At 39.0% G+C, this 27,353-nt stretch overlaps 1 protein-coding gene and 1 long non-coding RNA gene across 2 annotated transcripts in view; one reads left to right on the forward strand and one right to left on the reverse strand.

Moving 5' to 3' along the window:
• LOC129726150 (serine/threonine-protein phosphatase 4 regulatory subunit 1-like) overlaps positions 1-27,353 on the forward strand; it is a 345,895-nt gene that overhangs the window by 90,870 nt on the left and 227,672 nt on the right. The gene's annotated exons all lie outside the window — the stretch shown is intronic.
• Positions 1,834-2,780, reverse strand: LOC129726152 (uncharacterized). Its single transcript, XR_008728255.1, has 3 exons — positions 2,454-2,780; positions 2,312-2,352; positions 1,834-2,200 (listed from the first exon to the last, which is right to left on the reverse strand). It is a non-coding gene; the product is annotated as an uncharacterized LOC129726152 (long non-coding RNA).

Below are 27,353 nucleotides of genomic sequence, written 5' to 3' on the forward strand. Positions count from 1 at the left end.
CACATTCCAAGGGTTATATTTCAAGACATTAACAATTAGTGGAAAGATTTATTTCAAAATCTCACAGTGCACAGTGGTCTAAAATCAACAAATCGTAATCGTTCTAGATTTGACTATGAAAAATTGATTTTTTGTACTCAATGTCTTCAGCAAATTGGTTCATAGAACAAGGACTTACTTTTAACGTTTTTGGTTTTTCGATAACTCCACCTAAAAATAACTCCACCTGAAAAAATATTTTTTTTCTAATTTTCAATATATCAGATTGCTTCCTTCAGCAAAGTTGTGGAAAATTTTAAAAGAAAAACAATTGCTGGATATTGCGATTTTAAATTTTAAAAGAAAAACAATTGCTGAATATTGGACACGACAAAATAGAGTTTTTTGTGGAACACTTCTCTCAAAATCAGTTTTTTGTCCAAGACTCATACAGAATTTGTAGAATATTTATGAACGAATATTCACGGAAAAGGAAGGGGGTTTAAAATCACCGTAAACTAGTCCTCGTAGAATATGCCTTATCCAATAGTCCAAAGTTGCATGTTACATGACGTATTAAGTTGTCGTTAAGAAGCAAACATGTTATACACCGTTGAGATTATTGAGACTTAACATTGTCTTTGAAGAAAAAATTGGAAAAATAATTATGAAATGATCGTTGTGATAATGTTTTTGTATCTTAAGAGCTAATCTGGAGACAAAATTGAAAAACTTTACGAATCGCAGCTTGTTGTTTTGTATCTGCTTGAACCGATTGTTTGTATGCAATGAAAATCGCTCAAAGTCCAGTTCATTTTAAATTCATATTTTAGCACGGAAAACTCTCTTTAAATAGCAAGAAATGCAGGAATAGTGGCAATGTACACATATCTAAACACAATCAGTGAAGATTACGACAAACCCCATGCTCTTCGAACGCTTTTTATCACAAATTTATAACAGAGGTAGAGTGATCAAAGTTACTCCGCTGATCAAAGTCACCCCGGTTTATGGTACCTATCTGCGCAAAACAACAGTAAAAATGACAACATCTGTTTTATTTGGAATACTGAATACTGCACGTTATTTAAATTGGCAGTTAATCATTAGTGTATCTCTAACTTTCGGAACAGTCTATACCATGATGTATAGATACATGGTGTAACGGTATGTCAAAAGGCATAGTCAGCCATGTTGAAAAATCAGTTGACATGGAGTTGGTTTGTTTATCAAAGTCCAGTTTTTAGTTGTGGTGGATGAAGCAGTAAAATTAAGTATAGATGTGATTTTGCCAGGGATCTTTTCTGGAAAACATGCAGATAAAGGTTTACAGTAGCAACTGGTAGCAAGGATTTACTCGTGAGGAAATGAAAAACCATATTATTTAATAAAAAATATCGATTAGGACTCGTTTTTTCTGTTAACGAAATTTGAAGTTCAACCAGGTAAGGCAACAGTAAATCTTAAATTGTATAGTTTTTGAACTAAAATTTTCATTTCATTTTTCAGAATATTTCAATACCCGGCAAATCTAAGGAACTATACGGCACCAAACTGCCGCTGTAGAGTTCCTTTTTGTCTGGCAAATTAGCTACGAGATAAATCAGCTGGAAGACGATTTGATGTGCTAAGAAAATTTTTATACTCAGCGTACCTGATAGAAAAAAAAAACCTATCGTAAGCGATGTTTCACGAAAGAACATGTTATATCCGGATTATGTTTGACCTGCTCGTTAGAATTATTGTTAATAAATTATCTCATTGAAATTGATCAATTTGGCTATTTCATTCGAATAACATCACACTTCATGTAATTATAAATAAAACACATATGTAGTTAAGAAAAATATATAGTTGAGAGAATTTCTAAACACTTAAATTTATTCAAGAAAATTTCCTGTACATTATTTTCCCAAACACTTAGATTTATTTAACTAAAACGACAACGAAACTCTGCTTGAGACTGACTGAGGTCCTGCTGCCCCAGTTACAAACTACCAGTTCTATCATTACTGTCACGATCTGGTTATATGTTGGGCATACTTGACGACTGCTGACTCGTCGTTTGGTTCCTTGTGTTTGGCTACATGGGTCAGTTGAACTGGACACCGGATACTGGTCGTTGAAAGGTAAAGACTATCATCTGGCTCCTCGTGATTGGGTATGGCGATGGATCGGGTGAGCTAGAAGTCGGGTGTGCTTTTGCTACGTCAGGCTGGAGCTGTTGGTAGGGTATCGAACGTCTTCGTCAGTGGTTTTCTTCGGCAGTTTTTCTGCAGTAATCTTATGCAAAAGGGGGCCGAAGAAAACCACTGACGAAGACGTTCGATACCCTATGTGATAGCAATCTGATACTGTACTAAAATACGGCGTCTGAAAGAAATAAACAAACGTTTTTCTAATAAAAAAATATTTTCGGCCTCTTCTACGATGATGTGTAATTATATTACATTAACAATATGCAATGTACTTACGTTTCACATCATTAAACTCAGAAAAATGGCACTTTTCGCCACTATTATCCACCTGAAGAAAATCCGAAAACAAATGACCTGTTGCTATCCGAAAAGTAGCTAGCTGTCACTTAGAGACGTTTCGTCTCCATCCCTCCAGCGCAAAAAAGCTACCTCACCGCCCGCCTACTTTTTGATCAAACCGTTGCACCATGTTCTACTCATCATGGTCTATACTTTGCGATTTTTTTTATTTTGTCATTCAGGTCCCTTCTCATAAATCTGATATCTTGTATCAAAATTAAAGCACCATCGAAGCATGGTGTATATTCCTGTAACAGTGGCTTCTAGAACTACTAAAACAGATGTAATCATGATTTTCGGTGCGAAAAAAAATTTTTTTGGGAAAAACCTGAAAAAATTTGGGAATTACATTTTTGATGCTTGAGTTCAAATCGCCGAGAAAATAGTTCATTAAATTTTCCGCTAAAGTCTTTTTCTATGTTTTTCGGTGCTGATTTCGGAATTTATGCTGATTTTATACGCGTATTTTTCAGCAAAGTAGGTTTTATGCGATATGATTTTAATAGTTTTTTATTTTATAATTTATTCTGAGTATCGGTTAAATTTCTGAAATCCAATTCCCGAATTTCACTCGATCTGTTTATTTTTCTACCTTGAATTTGATCTTGATTCGCAAGTTGACTTAATATTGCTCTTTAGCCTTTTTCGAAAATATTTAGCAGAAATATTCAGAAAACTTTCAACAAATTAAGTTTTTTAAGGTCGATTTTAGATTCTATGCAGTTACGTAGATTTCGGCGTAAAAAACGACACGTGTGTATTAGCTTTGAAATACTAAAATAAAAGAAAAAAATGCTTTAAATGTTTTCAAAGTGCAGAAGAAAAACAAAAAATGACCAAGACTCATTGAAATTATTAAAAAAAATACTCAAAAGCCTGGAAAGAGTGAAAACAGATCACAAAAATTTAGAACCGCTTCACAGAAAAGCGTTTCATAAAAAGTCAGTAATTGTATGAAGTGGCGGTAGCTAATAGACTAAGGCTGCCTTCTGCTAAAGCACAACTAGTTTAAAGATTTACCGCTGAAAGTGTGCTTATAGTGCGTCACCAGCGCGCTGCAAAACATGCAAATCCACTATCAGCTCTGCCGATAATAGGAAACTAATGTTTTTCACCTACGTCCAACTTGAACCCACACACATGCAGAAGTGTTATTACACCACCGGCAGTCGGTGCATAGTGGATTACTGTTGTTTTCCTAGAAACCGTAAACCACCAGCGTGCAGTAGTAAAATCGTACTGCCTTCGCATTCTTCATATGTAGGTTAGTATAAGGTATAGTTTAACCCCTCACTACCCTTCTTACCCGCGCACAGCAACCACGGTGCATTACTGCATTCATTCGGACGCTTATTGCGTCGGTCGCCAACGCTGCGTGTGTGGTGTGCAGTGCACTGGCGTATACGCCATTATATGCCACTTGATGAGACGGCTACGGTACGGCAGCTGGTGGTAGGGTTGGCAAGCCAGCTGAAGGGCCATCGTCGCCTTCCTCATCGCTACTAGCTGCTGCTGTCTCCTCCACCGCACAACCGTCGATCGCGATGAGATTGGCCATCACGCGCGCCACGAGAAAACATGAATGAAATTGCTTCATTCATTCAGCTCATTCAAAACGTATTTTTTTTTCTACTTCGCCCACTACATACCGCTACCAGCAGCGGCTGTCGTCGCGGCCATCCTCTACCCTGTCTGGTTATAGTTTAACCCCGTTGCCGCTCCGGGGCCCTTTCGGTTCAAGCTAAAACCTCGGATGACCGGTGCTAGTATTACCCCCGCTCGGAATTCCTTCACATACGTGCACGGGCGGTATTTGCGCAAGTTTTCTTTCTGGTGGTAGTTTAAATATTATAATTAGTAAACACAGAAAGTCTCGCCCGAACGTAACTGACTGGGTGAGGTCCGCGAGACACGTAATCGAACAACGTATTTAACATCGCGCCAGAATGTCAGTGATTTTTTTCTCAAAAAAAAAAAAACGAAAGAACGCTGGAATGAATGAAAAGCGGCCTGATGGGTTTACACGATAAGGCTCGGCGAACATGATTTATTATCAATTCAATGCGGGTTGACACAACACTGTACAGTGAACTATTTGCGTCTGTGTTTGCGGGCCGAGTTGGCTGATAATAAACCCAGGACAGGAAGTGAGGATTGAAGTTTGATTTTGGGGTCATTGACGCCTTGGAGATGGAATTTTTGAAAACCGTGCAAGTTGTATTGATGTTCGTCAATCGCTTGGCTACTCGTAACATAAGATAGAATAGTGATTCACACAAAAGTGTTCTCTTTGATATTAATTCGCTTAGAACACATGGAATATTTGGAAAAACATTTTTCAAATAAAATTTTTCGATGCACTTCAATCTACATTTTCCAACAGTAGTTTTTGACCTTGACTAATAAAATTGTTGCTCAAGTGTTGCAGAACATAAAAAAATAGATCAATCTGATCTGAAAAATTAGGAGATTGAAAAAATGTTACTTCGAGAAAACGTTGAGTACGATTTTGAACTGAATATAGTAATCCCAACGCCAACATAGGTGTCGATGGTTGTGGGGTGGCGTGATCCACTTACAACCAACCCAACTGGTCTAGATTCAATCCTAGCCGACACCGGGAAATTTCTGAGGCGAAAAATCCTTGGGATCACGCCTTCCATCGCATGAGGAAGTAAAGCCGTTGGCGCCGGTCCGTTAATCAACGGTTCGTGAGTTAGGGTCCTGGGTGGAGTCGCTTCCCTGGGCATCGGTGATTGGTACAACAACAGTGGCGGAACTAGACCGACGGAAAATAAGCGAGAGTAAAAAAAACCGCTTGGAAATGCTTGGTGGGTAACTTCTAACACCGAAGCAAGCTGCTCCTGCATTTTACATGAATCTCCATGTAGCAAATCTTCCAATTAAGCTTCGAAGGTTTTTAAATTACCGTCTTAAAACAACGGAACCAATCACGGCGCGTTGTTTTACTTAGAGCACGGTTTCCATAGACTTTTTAACAATTTAAACTCTCAAAGCGCTTCGGCCATTGTTTTCTCTGAATTGAATAAGAAAAGTAATACTTCCCGCAAATAATGATTATTTGGCACAAAATCAGACATTTTCACACAAGAACGTTTCCATGCCAAATGGCCTATGTACGAAAACCGACCGTTTTTTTTTTAAGTGAAGCTAAGCAAACTTAGTTTTTCACAGATGGAAGGTTATATTTTAGATTCAAGACTAGAGGGTTTGTAGTGTTTTGTACTCAAGTTTTGCAAGTTGCATTTCACAAGAACACGTTGCTCGGAGACACACAAAACACATAGTTTTACCAAAGACCACCCATCTCCAGGACTTTTCCTTGTAAAGTTATAGCATATTTTAGCTTATTTTGTCGATAACGTATCTTACGAATAAAAAGGAGCAAGTGGAATCATGTTGACAATACTTTTTCTTAAAGTTTAGCTACTACAACCTGTTATAGGTTTCTTTTGTCCCATTTCACCAATATTTGAGTACGGCGACCATATGTTACAGCAGGTTTTCATATATTGAAAATACTAACTTTTTGTGTTAAGAGATGAAGGAATGGTTAATTTGGCGAAGCTTTAGAGCATGTAAAAACATGAAACTTTGGTGAGTAAACAAAATTCCTATCTTCGTTGAATGCAGAGTTACAGAGAATTTCATTTAAAAGTTAGTTGAAATTAAGTTTTTTGTACTTACGTTTGTTAGCTGCATTTCCAAACAATGTTGTTATAAAGAAGCATTATGGCGTATAAAACACATGGTTTTGTCGAAGACCTTACATGTCCCGTATTTTTCCTTCCAAACCTGAGCTTGTTTCAGCTTGTTTTTAGGCTTAGAAGAACGTGCATGATAAAAAGCGGCAAGTGGAATCATGACGTCAATACTTTTCCTCAAAGTTCAGCTCAAGTACTATAAACCGTTATAAGTTCCATTTTGTCCCAAACCACTTTTTTCCTCATGCGTTCTTAAAGTTATCGAAAAAATATGCTAAAATATGCTATAATATTACAAGGAAAAGTTCAGGAGCAACTAACAAAAGTTAAATACAAAAAAAACTAAATTTTAAGTAACTTCCATATAATATGCCTTATTACTTTGTACCCAATGAATATAGGAATTTTGTTTGTTCAACAAAGTTTCATATTTTTAAATTTTATATAACTTTGCTAAATAAAACATCTATCTCTTGAAAAAAGTTAGGTTTTTATTTTTAAGTAAGTAAACTCCTCATGACTTTTGACAATTTGCGATTATTCCTATCCTTTAAATTATCCAACCCATGGAATGGAAATAAATCTCCGTGAACGTGAACATAACCTTAACTTTTAAATAATTCATCTAATATCTCTTAGCTTAGCTTAGCTTGACTGACTGCACATATCAATGGTTGCTCTCCGCGATTGATCCGAATCAGTAAAATTGCATCAACTGAATGGGGTTGAGAGTGTCCCCGACCATTCTCATTGCACAAGTTTTAGTGACTCAACACTTTGAAAGGTCAATAACGACGCCGGCCACGTCCTTGCAATCAGCTGGAAACAGGGATGGGGTGTGAGTGTATCCTTTGCTATTTGGAGACCGTGTTAACCTCTGCATCTCCACAAAGGTCACAGGAACGAGATTTTTGTTAGTAGGGAAGAGTATGTTGGGTCAGGATTCACTTTGATAAGTGATGCTATCATCATGCTTGTCATTCTCCTCAGTATGTGAAAGGAGAGGAGAAGAAATTCACCGCGCACTTTCCTTTCAGTACGTACCTGCGTGTAGCAAATGCTTTCACCACACTGTTTCTTTCTCCACTCCAAAGTGTCTCAATCAGCCTACAGAGAGACGAACACACTTCCAGCTCACCCCACATCTGATAGAAACAAGAGGGGTGAATTACTCTACAGAGAAAACGCAGAAGTACACAACAGTGTCCACTGGCGAGAAGTCCGGAAGGTGAAAAAAACCTACCGGGCAAAAATGTAGTCCTCGTGTAGGTACACTGCGAAAACGAATTCCACCAGAGTAAATTCGACCGGCACGAGCAACGCAGTCTATTTCTTTTTCTCCCAATCTCTTTTACTCTTCTGCCATGCTCAAGAAACCAACTGTGAAACGCACCGCAGATAGCTCTGCAGTGTAATTATTGTGCGTGATGTCCACACGTGTGAGAAAGTATACTATAGTTCATTGTCTCGCAAGAAAGAGATTTCAGATTTCACCGCAGTGCGTTCAGGTAGCTCAACAGATGAAAATCGTTTGTCGCTCTCTTCTAGCATGAGCGTTGATTTGCTCTTTGGTGTGACAGCAGTTGTTTCCGCAGTGCAAGATGTTCTCCTGCACTCTAGAGGTTTTCTGAGGAGAAAAGACAAGCATGGCTATCATACATATAATTTATGACCGATTTTATTGAACTATTTACAGTTTATTCTCCGTTCAGTCAGCTGATTAGAGAAGCACTCATAGCTTTGTTATGCTTGGTATTGATTTCAACTAACAGACATTGAAATGCCACGCGCGAGTGTGTGATTGGTTTCCCTAGAGCACAAAACTGTTCAATTTTCGAATCAACATATAACTTTACGCTGTTGGAGCTACTCACAGTAAGTGGTATATTCCAGTGAACTGTAAAACACTGTACTACACGATGTAGATCTGATTTATACTGACATAAGGAAGGCAGTTGGAGCCACTCACAAATTTGTGGGGTTTATTGGAATACAAGTTATCATAATTTTTTTTTTCAACCGTGTTAAATCTGTTGTTGGAACCACACATAAGTGTGTATGGTTAGCTTAGTAAATTTCAAAACCTCAATTGTTGATCTAATCTCTCTGATGACAAAGAATGAGTTGTGTTATATCGATCTTATGATACAATAAATCTGTGTTTGTTGCTGGAGAACCACAAATACCTCACAAAAAATGTATTTTCATAAAAAAAACTGAAATATTTTAAACTTCATATTAATATATCTCAAAAACAGATGCATTTGAAAAGTTAGTCGTCAAAGGTTTTATGATTTAAAATACCGTTAAAATCATACTGCATGGTTTAAATATCATTATTCTCAAAAGTGTTGAAACCGAAAGAATTCTTTGAAACTAAACTTTCATGTAAAAATTTGTCTCACATTTCTCCTTCAAAAGTTCGAGAATAAAATCAAGTAGATTCATTGTATGAATTAGTGTTCATTTTCTAATTTTCTAAAATTGAATTCAAAATAACGTATAAGTAAAGCGGATGCATTCACCAAGTTAATTATTATGAAATTACATGTATCATGCCTTATGTTTGATTTTGGGTTGTGGTGGTTTGAAGAGCAACATTTTCATCGCGAAAGGTTCAATCAACCAAGAAATTTATGTGCAAGAGTGCTTGAAAATCGTGTGTTGCTTTTCTTCAAACAACACAGTTGTTCCGTTCTGTTTAGGCTTGATTTTTCATCTCGCCATTACGGAAATAGGTCATAGAGTGGTATGCCACGAACAACGTCCATGTGGTGCCAAAGACATCAACCCTCACAACCAAGGCTGCAAACTTTCGACACTGCAAACGAAAATGACAAAAACAGCATTTTCACTGTCTCCAGATGAAACGACCTTCAGTGTCACCGGTGTCAGTTTTCAATGAAAGTCCGGTCATTGAAAGTAAGGAGATGTTTGCTTTAATATCGAAGTTATTTGATTTGAACCAAATCATTGCATGAAGTCGATGAACTATATAAGCATCTACGTTCTCAACCGCATAAAAATCGCTAAGGTAACACAGCGTGTGCGAAATCACAGAAATGCTACTAGCCAACAATCACTGTCAACTGATTGGAATTGAAAGTCTCTTTCCCTCTCAGCTCGTTCGTTGAAAGTTTAGATTCAAACATTTGAATTTCAACTGGAAACCATTTCGTAACAGTGCAAGTTTGCAGCGCTGGCACCAGAGCTCTGTCAACGAGATGCAGTACAAGGTTAGCTGGCGTTCTGCGGTTAACAAAGTGACCAAGAAGGCTGTACAAATCTTGATGGAAGGAGCTAAGAGAATGGTCCAGTAATCCGCATTCACTGAAAAGGAAGCTTAGGTCAAAACTATTTCTTCATTTTGTACGAAATGAACTTGACAAAAAAACTTGATTTGATTTTTGATAAAAAATGACCGATTTACACACATTTTGGTTTAACCAATCTTCGACCGTAACACTCTTTAGATATGTCAACATCGACCACCACTTACCGCTGGTGGCATCTATTGACAAACAGCGAGAACTTTGTTGTGCACCTATAAATAGAAAATAGTTCGAACAATTACATAGAATATTTTAAGAAATCTACTAAAAAGTTGTGAAATATCTGGAAGCCTTAGAAAAATCTAACAAAATGTGGAATTTCCTTGGAATTCTGATTTTCTGCGTTTGAATAAACACTGCCAAAAGATGCTGAAGAAGGTTCTTGTCATGAGTTTAGATAACATTTAGTGTGTTCGTATCCTATTGATTCTTTCAATCGAAAGAATTTCTGTCATTCGAATCCCTGATTTTTCAGATATTTTGTATAAAGATAAAATGACTTCTGGCGCAAAAAGACTTCAACGGACGAATTAATTTAAAATTCAAGAAACTAGTTTCGAAAAAGTTGAAAATTAGGGTATAATAAAGCAACAGCGAGTCATAGATAAAACTGAACTGAATTGAGATATAATGCTACACACACAAAATACAGCTATGAGTACGTTTTTTTATGTGCAACTTTGCTTTAACCAATTATTTGATGAAAATTTTTACTGTTCCATTTGAATATTATAGACAGATTATTGTCAGATATCATTTATTAGATTGGGATGACCATGTAGAGGATGGAAATGGGAAAACTCTTAATTCTATTCAACGAAGGCTAGTGAATAAATGCACACACAACAATGCTTATCTCATGAGAACTTTGGATGTTAAAACTCAATAAATTTTATTAAAAAAAAAAAATACTTTTAGACCCCTCCACAGTTCTCGTTTGCGAGAAGAGCAGCTTTGTTATTGATGTTTACTAGTTTGTTTGTCATATGCCACAGGTAATTCATTTAAGCGATAGCATCGACTTCTAGCATACCTGGATAAAAATTAAAAAAGCGGAAGCCAAAAGCCATTCCATCCGGGACCAAAATTGAACCGCGCTTTAAACGCAAAGTAGCAGCATGCTTTTCTGATATCGGTCGTCATAAATTTTCATCAAAAGGCTCATTCTGTTAGGGCGGCACTTCTAGAAATGGGAGAAAGTTTCGCATATTATGCCGAAGAATGGAAACAAAAAAGAAATAAGCGAGACAGAAAGACCTGGGCAACACCAGCCAGCGCTGAGAACGGTGGAAAGGTGAAAGTATGAAGAATTTATCTAACTAATAATATAAACGAAGGCGTCAAATTTATTCGGTATTATATGCCATTAGTGGCCGGCGGTGGGTTGAACTCGATAGGGTGTACGGAGAAGGCTGACTCGCAGGCATAAAAAAGGTGCACAAATTGACGTCATTACTAAAAGTTCTCACCCCTGCGGAAAGTTCGATGTGAAGTGATGGAATGGGCCGTAGCTAAATGTGTGTCGTTTAATTTGTAACTCAAAAATAAAGGAACATTAAAAGGTGGGGTCTAAGAAGGTGGACTGATTCGATCCGGAAACTATTTAACATCGGATTGGCAACACTGCGCGGCACCGTCCGTCGCTGTGGAATGTGTCGTCTTAATGCATCCTCAACCTGCTGCTGTCCAGCCTAACTTGATCACGTTCCTCTCCACCCCCACGCTCTGTTGTCCCATTCTTTCCGTTCTGTGTTGTCCACCAGTCTCCCCGTCATCGGCCGCAGTCCAGAGTGCGGTGATTTTTCGGACAATATTCTCATCGCACAAGTAGCGCGCCTTCCTGGAATTGATTCATTTTTTTCTCCTTTTTTCTCTGTTGTTATTTTTTTATTTTTCCATATATATATTGTGCTGCTCGTATTCATTTCGGTAGGTTTTCGGACGAAATTCCTCGCCGACTTGTTTGGGATTATTATTGCCTTTGTTGCGCGCATTCGTTCGGATTTTTAGTGCCTTGAGACAACGACGGTGGTCGTGTTGGTATCGCATTGGCCAGGGCCACAGTGGAAATGCACTCTGAGACCCCTTTCGGGCAAGAATTTTCGGCCGCAGACGCTGACTTTGCGGATGTATTGGTCACTGTTTTTTTGCCCTGCTGAGTTTGTTACGGATTTTCAGAGGGCTGACGATGTTTTCGCTGCTCGTAGGCAATCTCTGAGCTTTGACTGCATGCAGTCTTACAAGATTGACCACCGCCACAATAATGGTGGAATGTGTTTTGCTTGGTCGCTGCTGCCGAGAAAGGCAACCGCGTTCACAGTTGCAGCGTCGCGCCGTTTGCATTTTGGGTCAGTGGCTGAGGAAACAAAGTAGAGGAAACAGCGCTAGCAGAGGGGAAAACAACAAAAAGTTCGCGACGTCTGCGTTCAACGACCGGTATGAAAGTCGGAGATCCGTGCATTCATCTCCGAGATCGAATTGAATACAAAGTTGTTCGTAGCGCGTGTAGTCAGAGAGAGCGAACGACTGAATTTTAATATTTTTACTAATGTTTCAATTTATTCGAATGTGCTTCGAAGTTCGATTCTAATAGATTATCCTCTTCTGTTGTCTTTCGTGTTACACAGAACACTTCCATTCCAATACCAAACTCAGTTCAATCGCTCACAATATCGGAAATAAATTTATTCATTTAAATTGCACACAACACAAATAATCACATTAGTCCGACTCGGATCCATTCCTTTGTATACATTTATACATAATTTAATCTGCAATTGCTTTGACGAGGCAGGGCCGCGTCCATTTGCAGAGTAGACTCGTACTTCATGCCTCTGGAATCGGGGAGCTTTTTTCTTTGATTTTGGGCACTAGCTTCCGTCCGTGGCGTCACTGGGAAAGCTTTGTTTGTAGCACATTTTAATGCGTAAATAATTTCGTCTTGGTTCGGTTCATAGTTTTTCATCGTGGGGAAAAAATACCTAAAATTGTTATTATTTCCGCAATCCTGAGAAAAGACACAACACAGTGGAGTACTATAAAAACCATAAGTATTGTGTCTTGTCTCATAAATATTCGTTAGTTTTTTATGTTGCACCAATATTTCAAGTAAAACTGAACAAGTTACAAAAGAAAAACTAACTTTTCAAGAACAGAAAAGCCCAAAGAGGAAATGATTTCAAATTAAACTTAAAATGGCAAGAAAAAGCTTCTGAAGGTCTGGAGAAGTGCAAATAAGAAATGCTTTCAAATTAAACTCAGTATGACAAAGAAATGTAAAACACACGTAAAGAAAATTGGATCAAATTGAGCTTCAGCGCTTAAACAATAAAAGCAATCGAAAATCGAAGATTTTACTAGTTCAACAAACAACCATGCAACAGACACGGGTCCAGTTTCCTCAGACTACCGTATTTCGAGTGAAGCGCTGCTGCTTGTGTCGTGTGTACTGTGCCGGAGTACACTCCGAATGGCCGAGGAATTTTGCACAATCAATCTCTGTCCAATTTTGTCCTCCCTTTTTTCCCTTGATCGGTTGACCGCGCAATGCCTGCAGGTAGCCTCCGGCATGCCGGGAATGGTATTTAAAATTTGAAAATCATCGTAGGCAGTCGTATTGTGGTTTTGTTTCAAATACCAAAGAGTCATGCCGGTAACAACATCAACAACAATACCGGCCTACATTGAATGCAACAATTTGGAAATTGACGTACTCGTTGTGATGTTCCCGATATCGAAGTAGCGAAAATCTGCTGTCCATCGGCAGGAAGAAGTAGACTTTCGACAGTCAGCGTTTGCCGGATTGCTTCTTTTGTGGCGGGAGCTTTTTTCCGATGAAATCTGACCCGGCTACCGTCTGATGACCGGAATGGAATTCGGTGCGACCTTTGGCGCGACTGTCGTGACTAGTGATTACCAGCGGGTTCGGACCGAGGTCAGTTGATTGAAGATATGTTGAAACAATTTAATTTATTGCATTTGGCATCTGTAGTCTGTATAATGTTGTTGTTTCATCTGATCCAAAAAATCACAATACCTCTTTGAAAAGCTGTATGTGTGCGTTTCTTCATAGCGACGGCACTCGCACTGCAACCGTTAGGTAAGTATTTTGTTCGTCCATTCAGGTCCAACCAGTGAGCCTTCAAAACGGTTCTGAAACTGTACCACTTTTAGCACTTCGATAAACCACCACGACGAAGCCTACCACACCGTTTTGCTCTCTAGGATGCAATTTTAATCTTCTCCGTTCGCATTTGTTGTCCCGTCATCCACTTTCATACGAATCGAGAGTCTAAAAGGAGGAATGCCGACTGTGCCTGGTGCACACAGGGAGAGGCAACATTCAAAACAACTCCCAACACCTTCTCAGTATGCAGGCAGCCTCGTCCCGTCCGCCTTCGCGCCACGCCAGACGCACGCTCGTTGCTTTCCCGCCAGTTAAAGTTGTAGTTTTTGAATTTTTGTTTTCGATTCCCAATTTCTTGGAAATTTGTTCCTTGTTATTTTTTTTGTGCCTCTCCCATCATTCGTACCAGTTTTCCTGCAGGCGAGCCTCAGCCGCTCCTGTCCGCGCCACATCGATGCGTTGCACATTTTGTTGCGTTTAGTGTATACTTTATAACTAGGGTTCATGCTTCTGTTCATTGCTTTGTTACAGTTTTGGTAGTAATAAAAATTTAATAGTCGTTCTAAATTCGTAAATAACCGAGTTAAATGTGTTAAAGAAACTTTGAAGTGCAAAATCGAACTCGAAGTTTCACCACTATTGACGGTTTCACCCTAACGAGGCCGTATATCCCAGCCGGAGCAGACGGTCAACAAGTTCGGCATATCTGCGCATCGCTTCACACATTCATTCAACATTTGTTGTTGCTGTTGTTATTGTCGATGATGATGGTGATGCAGTCGAAGGAGCAGCAGCAGAAGCCCGATGACGAGAAGATATACACACAGACTCCGGAAACCCATCTTCTCTGGAGCCTAGAGTGTGGTGGAGCAACGCTGGTTTATCCAGGGTTGTAGTGCAGCTTTGACATAATGTAAATACTTCTATCCAAGTTTTCAGTTTCAGTTATTCACATTAACCAGGTTCGAGCTGTTAACTCAATTATAAGCCATTAAATATCCAGAAATTTAAATTTAAATAATTTTCAAAGCTGCTTGTATTTTTAACCGATACGTACCCTTGATTTTTTAAGAAAACTCCACTAAAGAAATCTGTTTCAACATTTCTACAGTAGAAATGGTCGGTTTTGGCTTTTTTTAAACCCGTAACCGACCCGCACCCGATTTTTTTTTCGGTTGAAACCCGAACTTTTTATCTCGACCAAACCCGAACCCGAAAATTTTATTTTTGTGTGACCCGACCCCGACCCGAACCCAAAATTGTGTAACTCGAACCCGACCCGAACCCGAGATTTTTTTTGGGGGTCGATTTTGGTTTAATTTAAGGTACGGGACGGAATCGGGTTCCGGGTTTGAAAACCCGAAACCATCCGGGTTTGAAAACCCGAAAACCCGACCATCTCTACCCTTACAAAACAAATTCATTGTTACAAAACATCAATTCATCTATATTTTATCAGTATGGAAACATTTTATTCCTAAAAAAGCTCTCTGATTGTGACTTATTATGATAATACAATATTCGTTTTTGGAATCTGGTTCGCCCTACAAATTTTCGTGGTTAAAGCAGTCTTTTCTAATAAATAAATGAATTGGATGAAAACACAATAGTTTAACAGTGATGTGCTAGAAAAAAATACCCCTAAGTGCCCAACGATTACACGATTTATTCTTGAACAGCGATTGAAATTCTTGTAACTTTTGCAAGCTTCATCCGAATTCGATAGCGTCAGCAGTGTCCAGAAAGATTCTTTTCTTTCTCATCGGAAATCCGGTTTTCCCGGGCTCTGTTCCGAAACTGAGGAATCCTATGAATATTTGAACAGAATGTCACAATAATTGGTTAAAAGTTCACAGAACTAACAGGGTGGTATGCATGTCCCCCCCCCCCCCCCCCCAATGGGATAGGCAGATAGGTCCTCCTTAAAACCGTAAAAACAGCTCGCTGGAATGAGTTCATGAATTTTAATACCCATATTGCTATAGACCATTCTGGCTGCATATCTTCAGAATACCCACAACCATAAAAAAACCTTTTGAAATAATTTTATGGACATTGAACCGAGAATCGTCAAATTCTGTTTGAATCTTCACAGAATTCTTCAGTTTCAAAACATATCCCCGGAAAACCAGATTTCCAGGAATGGGAAAAATCCTTAGGGGTACCGCTGACGCTTAATCCAAAGTAGGTAAGGTGCTGAATGCGTTGTTCTTTTTGCCTTTTCAATACAATCCTTTTACAATTTACAAGCCTTTTTCACAATCCAATGTATTCTTTTCGCCTCTTAGTCTGAATTTCTTCTTTATGAATTTTCTCTGTGTAGTTGCTTTTAGGTTCTATGTTGGTTCCATTTGTGTTTTTTAGGGCGTTGAGAAGTGCCATTGGTGTTGTGCTGTTAATTTTCTGGTCATTGCGAATCACCATTTGTTTATGACGCTCAATGATACTCGTTTTCTTGTTAGTTCTGACAGCATTTCATTTAACTCAATTTATCAAACTATTTTCACGAATTGTATCCCGAGTTGGACGGAGAACTAAACGCTTGTTACACTGAGCTAAAATTACGTCCAACTGGGATGCCTGTCGAGCATTCCTCACTAAGTACAACGCTGAGTTACGTAAGTCCAAAAGGGGACCCAGAGCTCGATTTTGCGGGGTCATTAAGACTCTGCCTGAGGCAATGTGACTGCGAAAAGCGATGTCCAGAGACCATACCAAGGCTTTAGACAATTTAAAAAGGAGATGGAAATGTGACTGTCACTACCAAAGTGAAGCTGGATGTTCTTATGAACATTCACTTTCCTGGCTCGACAGTGACCTCCGCATCGAACGTTGGAGAGCTACAGAGCCTCGGATTCAGACGCATGACGTCACGTGACTCCGCAGTGCTCGCTCGTTTACTATTAACGGAAACTTCTATCAACTGGGCATGTTTGCCGCAACAGACCCTCGTATAGTTCCACTAACGGTTGCTAACGCGACCTGCTATACTCTTCCACTGAACTGGGAGAAGTCATATGTCAAATTTGTTGACTGGCAAGAAAACAAGAAGCAAATAGAATAGAATAGTACAGAAGAGATGAAAAGAAGAAATTTACATCGAAATTTAAGAGACGGTGAGAATATGGCAAATTAAAGTTAAAATATATTTTTTTGTTACTAAATAAGTTGGTTTATAGGCATTATCATTAAATTGAAGTGAATTTTGTTGTGGATCAAAGAAAACATACTAAATAGGAGACTGAATTGTGAGTAAGATTGAACATTCTTGCTATAACCATTCATAGTAATAAATCATTTTATAGCTTTAAGCTGCAAAAAACTCAAAATTATAGAGTCCATCAACTGTCTCAACAGGGCACTAAGCTCTTTTGAGCCTATAAAGTCACCAGGACCAAATGGCATTCTACCAATCTTTTTGCAAGAATCGGACGGCCTCATCATGTCCGAAATCATCAGCATTTTTCGAGCCAGCTTTACTCTAGGACATATTCAGGTCAGCTGGTGTAACATCAAGATGGTGTTTATACCAAATCCGGGCAAAAAAGGCAAAACATTGCTGAGAGCTTCCAGACCTAGAAGTCTGACGTCAACTCTTCTCAAGTTGATGGAGAAAATTACGGATAACTACATCCGCAGCGAGTTTCTGAGAAACTTACACTTACATAAGCATCAATATGCTTATCAACAAGGTAAATCTACTGAAACCGCTTTGCATTGCCTAGTGACGAAGATCGATTGATCACTAAAAAGAAAAGCGAAAGCGGTTTGCGCTTTTTTGATATTGATTTCGATAACACGTCCTTTGCATCACGGCTCCACAAAATAAAGGAGTCGACAATACTACAATGAGCTGAGCTCAAGCAATGTTTTCGGGCAGGACGATCACAGCAGCATTCGGAGATACGTCTGTCACAGTACAAGCTTGAAGGGTGTCCTAAGGGGGGTCTCTCTCTCTCTCTCTCTCTCTCTCTCTCTCTCTCTCTCTCTCTCTCTCTCTCTCTCTCCACTGTTATGATCACTGGAGGTAGACGTTCTGCTAATCGAGCTATCGCAGCTAGACAACGAAGTATTTGGTTATGCTGATGACGTAGTCCTAATTGTTCGGGGAAAATGCGGTGCAACTTTATCTAGTCGCATGCAAACGACTCTTAACACCTAGCAACACCTGCAACACCTGTTTTGTTGGGCAGTGTATTTGTTTACATTTACTTTTAAGTACTGTAACAAAACATCGAAATCGGTTTATTGCCAATAAGTGAAAATGTCCGCCAAAGAAAAGATTACGAGCTTACGAACACGCCCAAATAGCACCGAAAGAGATTGCCGAGGTCGTTGGATGTCATTTGGTCACTGTTTATCGCATCAAAAATTTTCTACAGAATGGTCCTGAACAGCGAAAGCCGGCAAGTGGAGGTTTCCGGTTTGTACGCACGCAAATTGTGTTCAACTAGCCGAAGAAAGTTGAGAACGTTTTTGAGAAAGTAAAGATAAGGTGCCTAACCAAATATCCGTATTTGTTACATAGGATCTTATACAGATAACCTAATTCGAAAATGTTGGTATTATGGCCTAAAAGTACTTCAAATAATATTTTAAAGAAACACCATAAATTTTCGCATTTTTCCGCCGCACCCTGTAGCACTGTTGAATATGTCCAGACATGTTTGTAATTCACTTTGGACCTGACGCATTCGCTTTCAGAGAACCGAACAGAACTTGAATCATCCTGTGTCATCGCAAAATGACAATCCTCAATGACCATGAATTAAACAAGCTTGCCGGTGTCTCTATTATGATACACGACGGGTACCTTTTAGCGCCTCTAAATCACTCAATTGAAGTAGTTATTATTTTTCTACCGCTGGCCAAACGTTGCTAACAGTGATTAAAAGAGAATTTTTTTTTAAACAATTTCTTTTTTTAAAGCTGAATTGAGTATCACCACGCTGTTTTTCAAGAAGGAAGTGCCATAAGTTACGTTACAATACAGGGTGAGGAATAATTATCCATGTTTTTTGTTTCAGTGTATAACTAATATTTGACAGATGTTGAAATGAGCTTAGCGGCCATGCACATACCACGTGGACAGCTTTGGGGGGGGGGGGGGTGGCGTGGCTTGCCTAATGTCCACGGTCCATACAATTTTTTACAATTTATATGGGCAGTTGTCCACGGAGGGGGAGGGGGAGGGGTCAAAATCGTTAAAAATCTGTCCACGTGGTACGTGGATGGCCCCTTACCTATGCAATTTTTAACCTTGGCTACCACGAAATCTCCTTGTGCATTAAGTGTCATGATGCAGTCAAGTTCATTACGCAGTGCGGTGATCGAGTTGTATAAACAAGGAAAGCATCTAGTAAGTATCGCTAGTATGTTAAAAATGCCTAAACAAACCATTAGAGACGCTATAAAACGATATAATGAGCTGAGGAATTTAGAGGACCATTCAGGAAGAGGCAGAAAAAGAACCGCTAGGACCCCTGGGAACCGGATAATTATTCCTCACTAGATTAACCGTGATTCTAGAAGGTCAATTCGGAAATGTACGAACTATTCTTTACAAGGATTCAGGATTACGTTGTTATAAATTTTCAAAAAATCATCACCTAAATGATGGGATAAAAGAAAATCGGTAACAAAAAACGAAGATTCTGTTCAAAGAATTTATCGATGGACGATGGCGATGGCACAATTTTTTTCACCGATGAGAAAATTTTTACTGTGGAGCAATAACCACCAAAATGACCGTCAGCTTGCGCCTAAAGGCTCTTCTAACCGTATGAACGTAGCTCGCTCACATCATCCAGTTTTGGTGATGGTTTGCGGGAAGTACGGCTACCGGTAAAACCCCCTTAATATTCATTGAAAAGGGTGTGAAAACAATCCATTTATTTTTTATCAAAAGCTTTTAACCGACACAGTGGCACCTTGGGCACGTGTACATTTCGGTAAAACTAAATGGACAAAAAAAAACACTGAAACTCTATAACAGACTGTTTCCGAGATATTTAACTAAAAATGAATGACCTTCAAACTCTTCTGATTTAAATCCAATGGACTATTCCGTTTGGTCTATTCTTGAATCCAGAGCCTGTACTAAACCACAGAAATCATTGGATCATTTGAAAGCTAGTCTAACCAAAGCCTGGGGTGCCATATCTGTGGAAAAAACTATCGTCCATCGTCGATAATTTCCCTAAACGATTGAAGTCGTGCGTTGAAGTCAAGGGTGGACATTTCGAGTCCGTGATGTAAATATTACACACCATGCTAATGTATCTACATTTTGTCTAACTATGTTGTTGTTGATTATTGAAAGAATAAAGTTATGACTAAAACATTGAATACGAATAATTTTTCCTCACCCTCATTCTGATCATTGCGAATTATCATTTGCAGGTAACGCGTTGTAATTCTCATTTTTTTTGGTTATTTCTATTTCTTTAACCTAATTATCAAACAATTTTCCCGAGTTGTGTCGTTGCATAAAACTGGTGCTTAAATCGGTGTTACAAATAACTAAATGCTCCGATCACAGATTTCACACATTTGCAATGTAATAAAAAATAAACATTGCTTCAAGAACGTGTTTGTGGCCCTGGAAAGAGTCGATTGTTTTTGTGCTTGGCAGGAGGAATAAAACAATTTACACTAAGGTCACTTTTTACGCGGTTTTTTTATGCGGCTTTATTTACGCGGTTTTTTACGCGGATTCCGGAATTTACACAGTTTTTACGTGGATTCCGGAATTTACGCGGTATTTTTTTTTTGCGCGGATTTTGGTTTCCCTTCACTCGGAATGCAGAATTAACGTTGTTTTTTTACGCGGATTCCGGAATTTACGCGGATTCCGGAATTCACGCGGTTTTTTTTACGCGGCACGTATCCTCCGCGTAAAAAGCGACTTTAATGTACTTTGAGATAGTGGTATAGTTAAGGGAAAGACGAGTTTTGGTTCATCTCGTGCTAGGCTTCAATTCCCGGTAGGTTGAATTTATCGCCTGCTGTGTAATGGAAATTATGCGAGTTTGTACTGGGGTATCTGGTGATTGTAAGGGAGTACCTTGCTGTAGAAATGTTGGAATCAACGGAAAATGCTGCGGAAATGCTGCGCGTTATCTAGAGTTTCCGGCGTCGCAATAGCTCAGGGAGGAGTCCTTTTGAAGGCAACCGCATTTTTTCAATTGAAGCTCATTCGCCATTCGTGCTACCAGCCCTCTGTAACCTGCCGTGTTTCATCAGCTTGACAATATCAGCGTGTTTGTATACTTCGTACAGCTCGTGATTCATTCGCAAGCTTTATCCGTTCTCTTGATTTTCGCTCACATTTCCTCGCTTACAGTACCAAGATGAACAAATTCATCGACCACAAAATTTGAATGAAACTGGTAGAGGATTTATTAGGCTTAGCAAACTGAAACTTTTCCGTGCGCGTGAAAAATTCTAGGCTAAAGTAAATTCTAAGAATGTGTAAGTTGCCAGTAGTCCCAACCGTGAGCGTTGCTGAGACTTTTTAAATATAGTCTGTTCCAGAAATTATATGCACACCTAATTTTTTTTTCCTCATCTATGAGCACACCTAATGTTAACGGTCATTTTGGATCGATTGAAATGTTTCGAATTCTACTGGCTGCGTCCTTTTGTTTACACATTTGTGTACGCCATAACCTTAAAAAAACGGTTTAGTTTCTGATTACTTTTCAAAATGCGTGGTCTTACTCCGGAGAAGAGAAAAAGTATTGTGCACAAGTGGTGCACTGTGAGTGGAATGTCATTGCGAACATTGACCAAGGAAAAGGATGTGAGCGTCTAGCGGTACGGACAGCTTTTAAAAAAATTTGGAGAACAGTGTAGTTTTGATGATGCACCGAGGAGTGGTCGGAAATCAGGCCCTGTAAGTCCTGCTATCGACAAAAAACACAGGGATGCCTACAAGCAGAAACCATCGGCTTCCACATCAAGCCACTTCTCTCAAACTAAGAGCCCGGAAACTGTATGATTCAGTATTTTGCAAAAGCTTTGGGTGCATTATCATGAACAATGAAACGTATGTGAAATTGGACTATAAAAACCTTCCTGGGCCACAATATTTCACTGTAAGCGAAAATAGGGATATCCCCGAAACGGAGAAAGCCATTTTCACCGGAAAATTTAGCAAGAAGGTGATGGTGTGGAAGGCAATTTGCGAGTGCGGCGAAATAACTAGCCCGTACGTCACATCGGAAACGCGTCCATCCAGAAGTACATCAAGGAATGTCTCCAGAAGCGTTTATTGTCGATGATCAAGCAGCATGATAAAACCAGCTGATAGCATCGAAAAATTTAAAAAAGATTGGCCAAAAGTGGTGAAAATGGTGGGAACCCAAGTAACCAAAGGTTCGGATAAAAGTAGAATTCATAGACTAATCAGCCAATCTAACGATCATGAATAGAATTCTATTCAGCTCAATTTTTAAGTAATTAACCGTACTTTCAAGTTCGCATTTGTTGAATAAACTACGAGTAGCATGCAAAGCAGCTTCTAAACCGAACTAGAAAGTTCACATCAAATTCGGATAAATCGCTGAACAGAGCGCTATTCAGCTTGAAAAGAAAACTTTAAAAAAACTTAAAATAAAAATCAATTTGCAATTTTCCAATTCCCCCCACTCATTATTCGTGTTGGTATAATCCCATGATAATCGTTTACTGAAGAAATCTAGATCAGAAGAATAATTGCCTGGCTCCATTTATTATTAAATTTCATATTTTTTTGCAACTTACTATACACCAAGCTTCGAACTCGAGTCCTCCCTCTTCGAAGCCTAGATTCATACCTCTGCTCCGTTTCCGCTATATGAGATCAGCAGCGATTTTACTCGATGTGCTGATTTCTCTTCGTTACCTACACGTTCATAGCTAGGAACATACCGGGTCTCTCTTTCAGCTTGAAAGTTCAGATAAAGTACAGGCGGATCCTCATGCGAACTAGGAAGTTCTGAAAAGGCTGACGCGGAACTTTTTCTGAACTTTCAAGTTCAGAAAAAGTACACGCGGAACGCAATGTGAACTTAAGTCTGACAGTTCTCTAGTTTGTTTTGATTTCACTGCAGTTTGTTGGTAATGTAATTGAAAAAGGTTGTGTACGCAATATTTTCCTTTATTGAAAATTTATTCTGGTAAGCAGTATATACAAAATATGATAAACGATCAAGATCGATAAAAACTTTTTAGATTAATAGATATGCTGTTTGCCGTAGTCGAAAACTCTCGGTGGTGTCCGAGAAATGGATTCGAACCTCCAGAACCGGCAACATCATGCTGTGGCCGAACGTAAAAAACACTCATGATTTGGACAAAATGCTCAGGAACAAAAGCATCATTGCAAACAAGTGTCAAACGGGAATTCACAGCTTACACCCGGTTTATTTTTTCTGTTGATCTGCACATTACTGGAATCTGAATTCACAATTGATTTCCTGTAAGGTAACAAAAGAAAGTGTTTAGATAGAGAAAGCCTTTAAACATTCTAATATTACCTTTTGGAATTATAGCTTTGTTTTCCTTTTGCCGTTTATTTAGATGAAAAAAAAATCTGATGATAATAAAATAAACCACGTTCCTTTATTGTTTTTGAAAAACTCATTTTTCATCACTAATCCTGGAGCAAACTTCACTTTCGCCAAAGCTGAGTCGGAACTTATCATGAACTTTAAAGTAGAAATGAAGTACGACATAGACGTCTCCTGAACTTTCGTGCTGATTAAAAGTACGGATAAAATGCTAACCGAACTTTAATTTCCGGCGGCTTTGAGGTTCATGTGTGAACCTTATGTGAACTTCAAGGTTCCAATGAAGAGGAACAAGCAGCTTAGAAGATTAGAAGTAGCTTAGTGATTAGAAGTACGGATAAAATGCTAACCGAACTTTAATTTCCGATGGTTTGTGAAGCTCACGTGTGAACTTCATGTGTACTTTAATGTTCTAATGAAGAGTAGTAAGCAGCTTCTACTGAACTTTCGTGCTGATTAAAAGTACGGATAAAATTCTAACCGAAATTTAATTTCCGGGGGTTTTGAAGTTCACGTGTGGACTTTATGTGAACTTTAAGGTTCCAATAAAGGGGAACAAGCAGCTTCTCATGAACTTTCAAGTTGCTTTCAGGTGTTGACGGTACTTTATTTAGAATGAGGTTGAACCTTATGTGAACTTCTAAGTTCGTGTGTTAAGTGAAATTCGAACTTCTGGTTGCTTGGGAATTGCAACTGTGCAGAAGCTTATGAGTCATGTTCGGGGAAAAGTGATAAGTCTCCGTTATGATTAAAGATTTTCATAAAATAAAAGTGCAATATTGTGACACAAAAAAATGATACAGTGTGCCAAATAAAACAACTAAAATTCAATACAACAATATTTTTTTATTATTTCGAAAGTGTGCCTATTATATCTGGAACAGTCTATAATGCCTCAGGGTCGGCACGCTTATCATCCTGAGTTTCGCGGATTACTTGGGAAATGCTTGCCCATTCTAACTTCTATCTCTCCCACTTTCTAACTTCAATCTAACCTCCTCTCCTCGGGTTCTCTTTTCTTCTACTGCTTTCCCCATCTCTCGCCTTCAACCTTTCGTTGCTCTCGATGACCATAACCAGGCTTGTAAACGGTCACCATTTTCATTTGATCTCGCTTCCTTAGCGTGCGTCACAGTCGGCTTTCGCTCGTAAATGTAAAATAACCAAACCATCGCCGCTCAGCTCACAGAAATAAAAGGATAGTCAAACGACACTCGCGTATCAAAGAAATGCACACTGTCAATCGTTTAGCGATGTTATTTCGGCCTATTTCTGTCTACTTCGTTCATTTATGTTGAGAAATATTATTACATGATCAATGAAATAAATAATTTCCAGAATACACGCACTCAACGTGCGTAATTCTTATTTCTAGAAAAAATGGCAAAATACGTTTGAGGAAAACATGACATGACATGTTTGTTCAAGAATGCTTTCAGACAGCGAGCCTTGGTAGCGTCAGAAGAAGAAGAAGACGATTTTCGCAGTGAAAAGTGGTTCTACTGTGACCATTTCGAAGCCTGCCCATAACCTTTGCCACCATCAACCGCAACAATTTCGCGACCTTTGCCGCGCTTGCTGGTGAAAGCTAAAACGTCGGGAACCTGCGGTGTGTCTTTTCCAGAATCCGACCCAATCTTGGACAATGAGCCTTCAAAAGTTTGTCAACAATTCCAACTATTGTTTACTGTCTCTTTACGGTTTCAACTCGCTATTTGGTATCTAGGCTTGGCTTATAGCTTGCTTCTTGGTATCTGGTTTACTGTCTGTTCGAATCTATGAACATTTGAAGAGTGATCAAAAACTCGATTCTGTATCGGATCAATAGGTTATTACCCTACGCTAACGGTAGTTGTCCTTACCAAGTAATAAAGCATCTCTCTTCTTTCTATTTAGTCAACTCTCTATCACTGCTCCGTTTCGCTCGTCTCCTAGTGGTAAATTTTGCTAAAAACAAAGTATTTTTCATACTTTTATTGGTAATTTTTGTACTTCTATGTTCGAGTGAGTTTCGGTGTTCAATTCAGAGTACATCTGGCATTTCCTTCAACCTTTCAAAACTTTTTAAGGTTTAAAAGCGATTTGTATAGCTTGAGAAATGTATATTTTTGCTAAAATCCCAGTTGCAACTGGCATCAATAGGAGGATTCAGTTGCCTTAATGCTTTAATGTTTTTAGAAATAAATGCACGTATCGAAGCTATAACGTTCATCGAAAAATTATATATAAACATATATTAACATGTAAATGTGACAGTTTTTGTCTCCGTACCGAATTCAAGAAAACCACCCTGTCCCCAGGTCCTTCAGCCCTGTCGCATCGGTGGCGCGCCACAAATTTCTCTCCTGATTTGGTTTTTGATTCGCGTCGGTCACTTCAAACAATCATAAATATCGACTGTTTCACAAACAGTTTCTCGCTGGCTGGCTGGCAGGTCGGCTACACATCGGCGCATTCCACTGCGCCTTCGAACACCTTCTGTGGCAGCCGCCGGAGGTTCTTTGCTTCACCTGAACCGCACCGCAACCGCCAGCCAGCAGTAACTGCGATGGGATGGAGTCTCGTCAGCATCAGATTTAATCGATTTAAGAAATCTCATTTTTCTCCACACTACTTCGCACGGGTTCCAGGCGCATTCGCGCCTGCCCCAAAATCTGTGTAGGATGGCAAGGATGACTGTCTTATTGTTCCAACAGTGTTCTTTTTCGGCAAGTTCTTTGGCGTGGCGTTCGACTTTCGGGGCGACCCTTCAGCCGGGAGAGTAAAAATCTGTCTTATTATGTGTGAGAACTCGTCATACACGTTTGTTTGCATCTCTTCACGGTTTCTCGCATCGCGTCCGAGCGATTGCGATGAGGATTGTCCGAATGTTGTTAGCAGTTTGGTTTGTAGCCCTTTTTGGTATTTGCGCTTGTCTGCCGAGACCCTCATCCGTCCGTGATGCTGCTGCTGCTGCCTGCTCGCTGCCGCTGTATCCACAGTTTGTTGTCTTGGTGGCGCAGCGAGCTTTATCTGTTTTTCATTCTCTTAGGGTTTCGAGTCCGAACTGGATGCGTCTACGACGTCGTCATAGTCGTCGGACGGAGATGTGGGGGAATTCCAGAGAGATTATTGAACCTATAAAATGTGGTGGAGGAGTAACGAGCAGCGGCTGTCCGCACAATAACGCAGCAGCAGCACACAGCATCCAGAAATTTCCGTGCCCGATCTGAACGGATGCGTATGCGAGCTGCGAGGAAAGGGTTGCAACAAACTGGATGAGTAAATTGCAAACCACTTTCGGTTGCAGATTTCTCTTTCTTGGTGGTAGCATTTTTCAAGAACAGTTGTTGAACTGATTTTACTTCTTTGATAATATTGTTATGCTGTAAAATGCCGTACTTTATCAACCCGAAAAAATAATCATAACTAATAGATTTTTTCTTCTATTTTTCAGGTATGACTTATGGTTTTAAACACAGCTTCTCTAAAAGTTTTCGAAATTTTGTGAGTGAATTTGAATTAATTACACTTTACACCAAATAAATTGCACATTCTACATTCTCAAAACATTTGAAAATGCTCAGAAGACACGAGAACAATAATATCGAATATTCTTTTACTCTTGGAAATAGTAAAAATATTTACAAATTGAGATTTAATTTATAAAATTCAAAATCTAAAGTATTTTCAAGTTTATTCAAAATAAAACAATGTCTAGAAGAAAATTCGTTCAATAGAAAAGGCAACTAATTGAAAAGGAAAAGAAAACAAAACATTGAGTAAAGATAAAAAAAATAATCTCGAAATTCGGCAATTTTCAAAAAAGTCAAACGGAATGATGCAAAATAAACAAAAAAACATTGCGAAAAATTTTTGAATGCAGCGTAAGGTTTAATTGGTGATCAGAATTTTGGTTCATCCCAAAAAAAGTTCGAAATTTCAGATAAACTGCGAAACACAGAAAAGGTACTGAAAAGATTTTTTTTCATAATATTGAACTACAATTCCGAGCTTGGATGTAAGGAAAAAATAATTTAGTTAAGGGGTTATATACCTTTTTGATCGCGCAAAGTTAGGAAAGTTTTGATTTAGTCAGGGTGTGTAACAATTTCTTATTG

Source organism: Wyeomyia smithii, chromosome 2 (genome assembly GCF_029784165.1).
Source record: "Wyeomyia smithii strain HCP4-BCI-WySm-NY-G18 chromosome 2, ASM2978416v1, whole genome shotgun sequence".
Lineage (NCBI taxonomy): Eukaryota > Metazoa > Arthropoda > Insecta > Diptera > Culicidae > Wyeomyia > Wyeomyia smithii.